We start from the raw sequence: 10,395 nt of genomic DNA on the forward strand, positions 1-10,395 counted from the left end.
TATTTATTTATAAGATAACTCCTTGGCAGTTCTTGCCAGTTTGTGCAATTTATGGGCACAGATTTAGATTCTTATTTAATATCCAAAAAAAGCTTATAAGACCCATGCTCTCCAGTGTGGCTGCTTTTTTCAGTGATGTGATGATGGTGGGCCTTTGCAAAGTCATACTCCAGATGAGGCCTTGGACGCAGCGAATGGAGGGATTTGAAGAGAGAGATTGGAACTTGTGTTGTTTCTTGCATTAGAAAATGAAGACAAGGCAACCTTTGGGCCTGTGTGTGCGTGGCACAGAGATGGCTGTAATGTCCAGGTGGTTTTTCCCTGGCCTGAAAAGGTGGCAAGTAGGTGATACTGTGCACTCTACATGTCTGTTCAAAACATTTTCATGGAAAAAGACCTTAGATACAGAGATTTAAGTGTTTACTTCCATCTGTTCTGATACTTATATCAGAGTGCTAATAATCTTTCAAATTAAAAAACATGTATTTGGTTGCCTTTCTAAATGAAAGTCCTTTAGCCAATTTCTAATTAAATTGCCAAATGAAATTACTTCTATTGGTTTAAAAACACATATTGGGAAGTTCATTGATTATTCATGATGTGTACAAATTAACCACATATTAGGACTTGATAATTTTATAAAGTCAATGACTTTATTGACTTTATAAAATAAAATAAAGTGATAATGAGTATGATATGAAATGTATAGTGTTCCTTCAGGAAAATATTATGTATACAATAGTTTTAACTGCAGATTTTAATAAATACATCTAAAATACGTATGTATGCTCAGGTGCACATTTAAAATGTCTATCCAACAATTTATATCAACTACTGTTTAAAAAACTGTATTGTAATTTGTTGGTGGAAAGTGGAAACCAAAGTTTGGCTCCATGCAAAGATATCCACTAGAGGACAAGAAAGCTGCGCTGTTCATTTTTTCAGGCTATTTTGACCACAACCTTAACTTGAATCCTAGTAAACAACTCTCTCTGGGAACAAGGGGTAATTGAATCTTCATGCTAATTCTATCCTGGTTTTCTCTTGACTACTAGCTCCCAATTATGCCAACATATTACACTATGTACTGTTCTCTAGGAAAACACTAAGACCACCTTGTTCGTTCAACTAAGGTCAAACCTAAAAGGAAAGAAAAAAAAACAAACAGGCTGATGATTTACCTGTAATTTAGGACATTTTAGTTCCTCATGGGCACCTGTTTTTTTTTTTAGGTTCACTTAGCTTATTTTAGTTATAAATCAGGTGCAAGAGCAGATAAGTGTAAGCATACTGACCACAAGTAATTTCAGTGTACGATTCTGTCCTCCTGCCAGATGTTGAACACAGTGTTACACGTGCATGGTTGGCTTTGACCCTTTGGCCATACGTCAGACAAACTTCAGTGACAACCGGAAGTAGCCATTGCCATGGAGTAGAATTACTATTTTATTAATAACCCTTTAATTAGCTGATACAGGAGGGAACATGTAGTCATTTAGTCATAATTGGTCTGGTGAATCCTCAGTACTTCAAGGGTAGAATTTGTGTGACTACTTGTTGGGAATAATTACCATTTGGTGAAGTGTCATCTTTATTCTGAAGAGTTATTGTGCATTTTTAACAACTTACATATGCATAAACACATTCAGTATTTAGGTAAAACTCAAAAACACACCAAAACAAATGGGAAGCCTTTAAAGTTTTTCCTCTTTTCTACCTTCCTCCTATCCACACCAGAATAAACATGCCAATAATTATTATTATTATTGGTCACAGGCATATCTTGCCAATTTAGAGAAATAATTTAAAGTAACAAAGACCAAGTATTTCACATAAAATATAAATTCATCTAACTTGGTAATTCCATTAATTTTCTTTTATTTTCCTTCTAAAAAATGAAATCATCCCATATTTATTGAGAATCTACTATGTGTAAGATTCCAGCCAGGAACTATCAAACTATAAAGAAATATCTCTTCCATGCAAGATACCTCCTTGCTGTCAACATGGTCGAGGCATTAGTTGGAATAGGGGCCAAACTTTTAATTAGATTGTTAAACATTCTTATAAATAAAAAAAATATGCCCATTTCAGGCAGTGCTGTGTGCATGTATTTGACATTTGTACTTTGTAGGACATGACCTGCCCTTACTGCTTTGGAAGAAGAAATGAGTGGTACTGTTACAACTTTACTGTGCATATTTTAAAAAGATCGACCAGTTTATAGCTTCCCTTACTCTTTTATTGTAGTTATTAACTGATGTGTTCCCATACCAAATGTGTTCTCTTTATGATTCCTTAAACTTTAAAAAAATTGGATATACCTTGAGGGGAATTGGACTGTTTCTAGTTTGCATTGCACTTGAGTAATGCTTTGAGTTGAATATTTTTAGGGTTCTAAAATTAAGTTAATCCATATGTAATTAGGAATGTTCTTAACTAGACAGTCCTGGTTAGCAGGAGATTGGCAGGTTATTCTGAAAAACTATTTAGCAAACCATGAATAGCAATTAAATGAGAAAAGACTAAATTTCTCTTTAAAATGGGTTGTTGCCATAATTTAATGTGGTGATATGATTTTCTATTTTTAATTGCTGTAGATAGTGCGTTTTGTAAAGTAGATTTTGTCATCTGCAAGCTAGATAGTTCCATAATTTTGTACCACTTAACGCTTTTTAATACTCAGTAAGTATTCTGCCTTTGCAGTCCCTTTTGATTCATGATGGGTAAAAGAAACAGGGTTGGTAAAGGTCAATTTTGTACCTCTTTAACAAATTGGGACCAAATGCATATCTTGGAGAAATGAAGTATTTCTTTTCATGAGACTTTATGACCTTATGTAATTTAGTATGCTTACTTTATAACATAGTGCTTTTATTCACAGAACAATTATACTTAATGTTGACACTTAAAGATTTTTTTTTTTTTAATTTGAATAATGAGAACTTTGCTCCATAATCCATGTCAATATGAGGATTCAGGGACGGTTTAAACCTGATGAATAAATACATCGTTCTTCCTTCCCACCCCCCCCCGATACCAAGTACTTAATGCTCTCCACAGTCCCTTACTCATTTCTTACTTGCAGAAGTCATTTTAGAAGGAATTTATGACAGTGCCATCTTTTAGTAAATAACAATAAGTCACAGTCTACTGCCTATAATAACTAGATGCTCAGCTGCTTAAAATCACCTTTATCACTTAAAATATGTTTTATTTTGTCTCTAAATTAGCATAGAAATACAGAGGAGGCTATTTCTTCAATTAAACGTGAAAGATTAGTCACTAGGCAATTTGTTTCACAATAGAAAATAATTAAATGTCAAAAATGGAATATTTACTTTTTACACTTTAAATGCCTGTGAAAAAAGGGGGAAGCACAAAAATTTGGTGCTATTTGCATATATTTTGACTGAGTTGCTACTAAGGTTTGCACCTAACCAAAATCTAGTAACTGACACCGGGATGACCTAATGCATTCACTCCTACTGTAGTTCCTCGTGCTGTTTTAGAAGATGCCATATTTTGTCCGTAACCAGAGTAGAACCTGGAGGGGGAGGAATGGCAGCAGTGGGTCGCAGATGCAGTGTTCCCGGTGTTCTGGGGATATGAATATTGCTTTTTTTTTTTTTTGGAAAGCTAACCAGGATTTCCAAAGTACCATCACAGTGAACCAAGTGAAGATAAAAGTGATGTTACTTTTCTATTTCTCCCTTGCTCTTCTTTTTGCTGCGCTGCATTACTGATTCCAACACCACCAGATCAGAATGAACAATTAACTGTCTAATTATTCTAGCCACAGCAGCCCACAATGAAATCTTTATTCCGTGTTTACAGCAATCTTTGGCAGAGGCTGTCTTGCTGTTTCTAAACTAAGAAGAACTGCCCTTTGGCTCCTCTGGGCATCAGCTGCCTTGGTTTCAGCCTCGGATGCCAATAATCAGACTTCTTTTTCTTCCAAAGTGGACATTTTTTTTTTTTAGGGTGAAAAGACCTATTCTCATCACCCCCCCATATATTCTGGCTGATTTATGTTCTAGCCCCTGCAGCTCTTCCTTCCGTCTCTCTTTACATTTTTCCTCTCTCCATAGAACACCACCAGGCAAAACCCCATTTTAAGTCCAAAATTGTAAAAAATGCTTAAGCAAACAGTGCTCACTACTATGAGGGAAGGAAAAGTACAACTGCTGGTTTATGGGTAGAGGGAAGTCAAGGAAATCCCTCCTGCTTTTCTAAACTGCTCATTTTCGAGCTCAAAAGGCATTCAATAACTTCTCCACTAGGGGAAAACATACCCACTTTTCAGTGGCTCTCTTGATTACTTCCAACTATTTACTTAAATTCACCAACAGTTGCATGTCTTGGAGAAGCTTCAGAACTTGGGGAATATTTACAAATATATAAGGGGCTCAGAGAGTACGTCTGAATCTCTTTGAAATGGCAAGAGAAGACTATTCTACTGTACAGGCAGGGATAGAGAAATTACCGCCAATCCTTAGACAAGAGAAAGGCAGTACCTTAACGGAAGGAAGGAGGAAAAAGCACCTTGGTTAGCCCTTTTTGGACTGATGGAGTGTCCTTCCTGAATGTGAGAGCAGACGAGAGCCAGTGTTGGGTCCGCTGCCCTGGACTGCTCAACTTTTTTTTTTTTTCTTTCCCAGAAGAACATTTCCCTGCTCTGCGAGGATGATGGCATCTTTTTTTTTCCCATTCCAGTCTCCAAACCCTATGTGATGGTTCCCCTAACAACCCTTGGATCTCGCCTCTCAGCCCCCAGCACTTACTCCATTCGCATTGCCTTTCCTGTGAGAACTGGGTCATAAAATTTTACAGGGGAGAAAGGTAGAAGGGGGCGTTTCAGTAGTATAAACACTGATTAAATTCCCGGGCAACTCTCCCCAAATGAAAGATAATTTTTCTACAAGTATGCACAAGAATGTCAAGAATGCTAAGTCATTTTTATGTTTATACTTTCCTTTTCCATTTTAATTTTACACTGCCACATGGCACACATGCTAAAAATGTATCTCCGTAACCTGCAGTGTAGCAAACTTTTCACAAAACATTAAAATCCCGTATTTTAAAGACTGTCCTTTCCCAGGATGCTCCAAGCATTTTTTGGATACGAAATTAGATCATCTCACGACAACTGTCCTATTAGAAAAGCATGGCTACTTGTGCATTGGCAAATAGGGAGAATCAGAAGCACTGGAAAGGAAAGGTCACACCAAAGTCAGTGGCGACAGCCTTAAGTAGACTCGGAGAGCTTGGTTTTCCAATTTATACTACTTCCCACTTGCTCCTCATTTGTCTCTCTTTTTGCTCTGGCAGGAAGTGATGTGGCCAGTGAGGAGGCTTGACCTCACCTTCTCTACTTGGCTTAGCTCTGACACGCTGTTCTCCCGCACTCTTGCCCTGTTTTCTCCCATCATCAGCTGGCCAGCTCTCACCAGGGGCCAAGCCAAGAGGAGGCAACCGCAGGTGCCCTTGTGTCTGCCTCCAGTGTTGGGAACTGGAGCCTGCCCCTGCCAGGTCACATGGCCAGTGGGGCTGCGAGGGTCACCCGAAAATAAAAATTAATTTCCAGATTGTATAAATACATGAAAGGAAAAAGCTGGGTCACGGATGGGGTTCACAATTGGCACTGACTACCCTGCTCCCCAGCCAGATAAGGCTGGGCAAGGTGAGCTGATAAAAGTACAGTCTCTAGCATTGGTGCAATCACAGTGTACAGTTGCAACTTCTTGTTTCTGTCGTTTTTAAGTCGCTCGGATTCCTTAGCTGTGTGTCCCTGACACCACCACAGCTCTGAGAGGTAATTTTCTTTGGTGGGAGGACATCAGAGACTAGCAGGGATTGGGGGACATTTTATTTGGGGAGGGGCAGACTCAGTTTCCAGGCGACCTATTAACAGTCCGAAGACAAAATTCTTCCTCGCCGTTGTGCCAATAACAACAGCAGCAATAGTAATAGTAATGACAATGGCAATAATAAAGGCATAGTAAAGCCTGAATCCACCAGGATTCAACCCTCCCCCCAACCCCCAGGTGTTCTGCTGCCAGCCCTCTCTCTCTCTCTGCCAGGTCTCAGCACAAAAAAGGCTCTGGCAATGCCTCCAGGCTGCGCTCCAGGTTCCACCCCCCACCGCCCGCCCCCGAGGTGGATAGCCAGGCCGCGTCTCCTGCTTCAGCGTAAGTCCAGCCCACAGTCTCTCCTGTTGCTAAGGGCGAGCTGGGACTCCGCGTTAGCGTTTCTTTTACAAATCTGCAACTTTCACCCTATCCGACCTCCTAGCAGCCTCCTCACCCCAGCTCTCACCCCACGGCAACCACGACGAGCAAAACCCAAACACCCCGCGCGCAATTCAGAGCTTTCCCTGGGAGTGTCAGGGCCCGGAGACAGGAAATCCGGGCAGTTGGAGATGTCCGGCAGGTGGCGGGGACCCCACCACTACATTCTCCTCCCACGGCTGAGCTCGAGCGGGGACGCGGCGAGAGGCGCGGACTGCGACCGGCCCCGCAGGCGCCCGAGCCACCCCCAAGCCCTGGTCTCCGGTCCCCCTTCCCGGCGCGCATCCCCGAGTTGGGGACGCAGCCAGCCCTCGCCCATCGGCAGCCAGAGGGAGGCGTCGCCGCCCTCGGGGCAAATGAGAGCGAAGCCGGGGCCAAGCGCCGCCGCGAGCCGCGCTCTTGGGTCATCCGTCCCCATGCCCCCGCGCGCGCAGCCCCCGCCACCAGCGCGCAGCGTCCTCCGTCTGCCCCGCTGCGCCCCAGCTCCCTGCCCCGGAAAGCAGCTTCCCAGCTCGGGAAGCTCCTTCACATCCCCTTCCCCCAAAGTCCGAGGAAGTCCAACTCCAACCGGCCCGCAGGCTTGCGCGGCGGCTGGTACCTGCCGGGAGAGCATGGCGCGGAGAGGGACCGAGCGCAGCGCCGGGGGACGGCTGCAGGGAGCGAGCGGGCACACGGCGCCCTGCGCCGCCCCGCTTCCGGAGCCTGGGGACAAACGCGCGGGGCCCCACCCGAGCACTCCCCTTTACCTGGTACGGCCGGCGACTCTCCGGGGACGTTCGGTCCAGATTGCTTCGGGGCAGGCGTCCAGCTCACATCGCTGCCAACCCCGCCGGGCGGCAGGTGTCCCGCTGGGTCCCTTCGCCCCCGCTTGTGACGTGCCCCCGCCCCCCACCCCCCTACCCCCTCTATCAAAAGTGTCACAGCTTTTCTGTCTTCAGATCTTTCGCAAAGTCTCCGCGCGGTCGCCAGGAGTTGGGCGGCAATGCCAGGCGCGCCAACCCCGCAGATGCCCTGCCCCGCCCTCCCGCGGCCCCCCTGCGCTCGGCCCGGCCGGGGAGAAGAGCCGCCTCGTCGCGGTCACCGTCCCCGGAGCGCGGCGCGCGGTCCGCCTCCCCTCCCTCGCGCCTTCCCTAGCCCGAGTGGCTGCCGCCTGCCTGTGCCGCGGGTCCTCATTCCCCTGCTCATGAATATTCTGACAGAGGCTAATGCCGTGGAAGTAAATTGAATTAGCCAATTGGTGCCAGGAATGTGCGCTCCTTCCTTCTGAGGAGCTGTCTGGAACCCCACCAGATGAAAGCAATTAGAGTCCGGTTGGCACCCTGGGGTTAAGAGCAGTGAGGGGCAAAATGGGTTAATTCTTTAAATGCAGTTTAGATACCACATTTAAATGTTTAAACTCCTCTATTGGCTGAGAGAGTAAGGAAATGTTGAGAAGGAGCAAGAGGAAAGGAGATAGGTAGTCCTGGGGACAGGAGGGATGTATCTACCCCCAAACTCCCCCTGAAGTTGAAGTGACTTGTTCTGCGTAGATTATGGATTCTGGAAGAGGCAGTTAATGAGAACTGGAAAAGATAGGCAAACAGGATCAGAAAGAAGATGAATATCAACCTGGGTTTAACCTTGACCTTGAGGATGCAACAGACATGATTTTCAGGAGGAGGAGTGGGGAGAGATGGCAGAGGGAGAGGAAAACCTCTATCATTTACTTTTAAGAATTTCTCCAAATGCTGTCATTTTTTTCCTTTGTACTCATAGCAGTAGGATTTTAAGCTTTTGGGTGAAGTAGAGATGGGACAGAGTTCTCTGCCCGGCAACAGTTTCAGAGGAGGAAGCTGAGACCATCCTCTGGTGAAGAGAGCCTTCTGAATCACACAGTAACTATGACAAAGCCATTCCAGAAGGAAGTTTCTCTTTACAGTCCAAGCTTTTTGGTTGTGGGGTCAGATAAGGTCGACAGGAGAGACAGCCTCTCCTTTGTCTTGCCTCCTACCCTCCAATGCCAAGTTCTTCACAAGTTATTGACCACAACTTAGATTTAGTCAGTGGGTAGAGGGGAATCTCTGCCCAGTTCTGCATCCACATCTCTCTCTCTTTACAGTCTTAAGGGGCATTGCTTCTAGGATTTCTAACCTCCCCCCACATCACCGATTTTCTAAATACAGAAACTTATTTTGATTGAATTGATTGGTTACTAAATGTTTGACTTGTACTTGTGGCCAAATGATCTATGTATCCACAACTGATAAAAGTATGTGTATAAGTAACTGATACAATTCCCAAATTAATAAATATCCCAGTTAAGGCAGTTGAGCCATATTTGATAGGTTTCAGCGAGGCCTAGAATTGGAACTCACAGTTATAACAGTAACTATTATTTCAGCAGCCAGTGTTTATTGAGAACTTGTTATGTGACAGACAGATGCATTACAGGAATCATCTCATTTAATCATTCCAACTACTCTATTGAGGACACACTATTATTTTTCCATTTTAATAGATGAGGAAGGAGTGGCTCAGAAAGGTAAGTAGTATATATAATGGGGGGAGTTGGGGAAGATGAACTTTGATTCAAAGCATCCTAATCAATATGCCAGAGTCTTCAGGTCCCCAAGAGCTTATACTGCCTTCTTCTCTAAAAAAAAAAAAAAAAAGAAGAAGATAGCAGGAGGGGAAGAATGAAGGGGGGCGGAATTGGAGGGGGAGACGAACCATGAGAGATGATGGACTCTGAAAAACAAACTGCGGGTTCTAGAGGGGAGGGGGGTGGGAGGATGGGTTAGCCTGGTGGTGGGTATTAAAGAGGGCACGCTCTGCATGGGGCACTGGGTGTTATACACAAACAGTGAATCATGGAACACTACATCAAAAACTAATGATGTAGTGTATGGTGGTTAACAAAACAATAAAAAATTAAAAAAAAATAAAAAGAGAACCAGTATCTTTGTGTTTTGTTGAAGTGATTTCTCCGTGGTGCTTAATTTCCTACCAAAATTTAGAGAAAAAAACAAAACAAAACAGGGTTTTTGTTTTGTTTTTGGTGGGGGGGCATGGTGTGCTTAGCTTAGTGTGTTACCAGGCTGGGCCACAGAGTGGCTGAATATTTGGTCAGCGTTATTCTGGGTGTTTCTGTGAGGGTGTTTTGGGTGAGAGTAACATTTAAATTGGTTGACTAAATAAAGCAGATTGCTCTTCCCAAAATGGGTGGGCCACATTCAGTCAGTTGAAGTCCCGAATAGAATAAAAAGGCTGACCCTCTGAATAAGAGAATTCTCCTGCCTGATGGCCTTGAAACTGGCTCTGGAGGTTTTGGATTTGCCAGCCTCCATAATTGCATGAGTCAATTCCTTATTATTTATCTGTCACCTATTGGTTCTGTTTCTCTAGGGAACCTTGACTAAGAGATGGATGCCTTCAGAAAATACTGCAATTTCTGAATTTCCCATGAATGTCTGAATATTTCCATCTACCAACACATGCTGTATAATATACAAAAATACACATTTTTTTTACTTAAGATTTTCTAGACCCATTATTAATAAGGGAGGAACAATTGTATATATACGTATTTATATGGATGAGACTTCATCAGATTTAAATAAAATATAATCTTTGAAGAACTCAACAATGGACTATGATAGGTTTGCTTAAAGCAAGGTTTACAGATACATGAGGGGAGAAATTTTAATATTACAGTGTTAGGAGTAAAAATGATCAGGCTAAATCTCTAAATTCAACAGTTGTTGAGTACCTATTAAATGCAAGGCACATTTCTATTCAAACATTTTCTATTGAAGTTCACAGTCAAATCACTTAAAACAGTTGAGTGTCTGCCATATTTTATTCTCTGAAACTTTGGGTAGTTTAAAATCCTTTGTAAAAAAAAGTATATACTGTTTTATCCCTGTATTAAATATTTAAGATTTTCCCCATCATGATTCTTCCCTTACAATGCTCCGTTGGATCTTTCTTTTATAGAGAGTATCCTCTTAGGATTTAGAGGCAATATATCACAGAAAAGTCTTCAGATGTTGGAATGTTTATTTATATGAATATGTTAACATGATTTTAGGGCCCATCAAATGTTACCAGGATGAGTGCTTTCCAT

The 10,395-nt window shown here is 43.0% G+C and overlaps 1 protein-coding gene across 4 annotated transcripts in view; it reads right to left on the reverse strand.

Annotated features, from left to right (window-relative positions):
• Window positions 1-7,189, reverse strand: part of CDH20 (cadherin 20) — a 203,615-nt gene extending 196,426 nt beyond the window's left edge. For 3 of the 4 annotated variants that reach the window (XM_036089878.2, XM_036089877.2, XM_078060233.1), the window contains exon 1: window positions 7,037-7,164. The gene's annotated coding sequence lies outside the window, so the exon portion shown is untranslated. Of the gene's footprint in view, window positions 1-7,036 lie in introns of all 4 variants that reach the window. The other variant, XM_036089875.2, reaches the window with a different exon arrangement.
• Window positions 7,190-10,395: the final 3,206 nt, after the last annotated feature.

This window comes from Halichoerus grypus, chromosome 13 (genome assembly GCF_964656455.1).
Source record: "Halichoerus grypus chromosome 13, mHalGry1.hap1.1, whole genome shotgun sequence".
Classification (NCBI taxonomy): Eukaryota; Metazoa; Chordata; class Mammalia; order Carnivora; family Phocidae; genus Halichoerus; species Halichoerus grypus.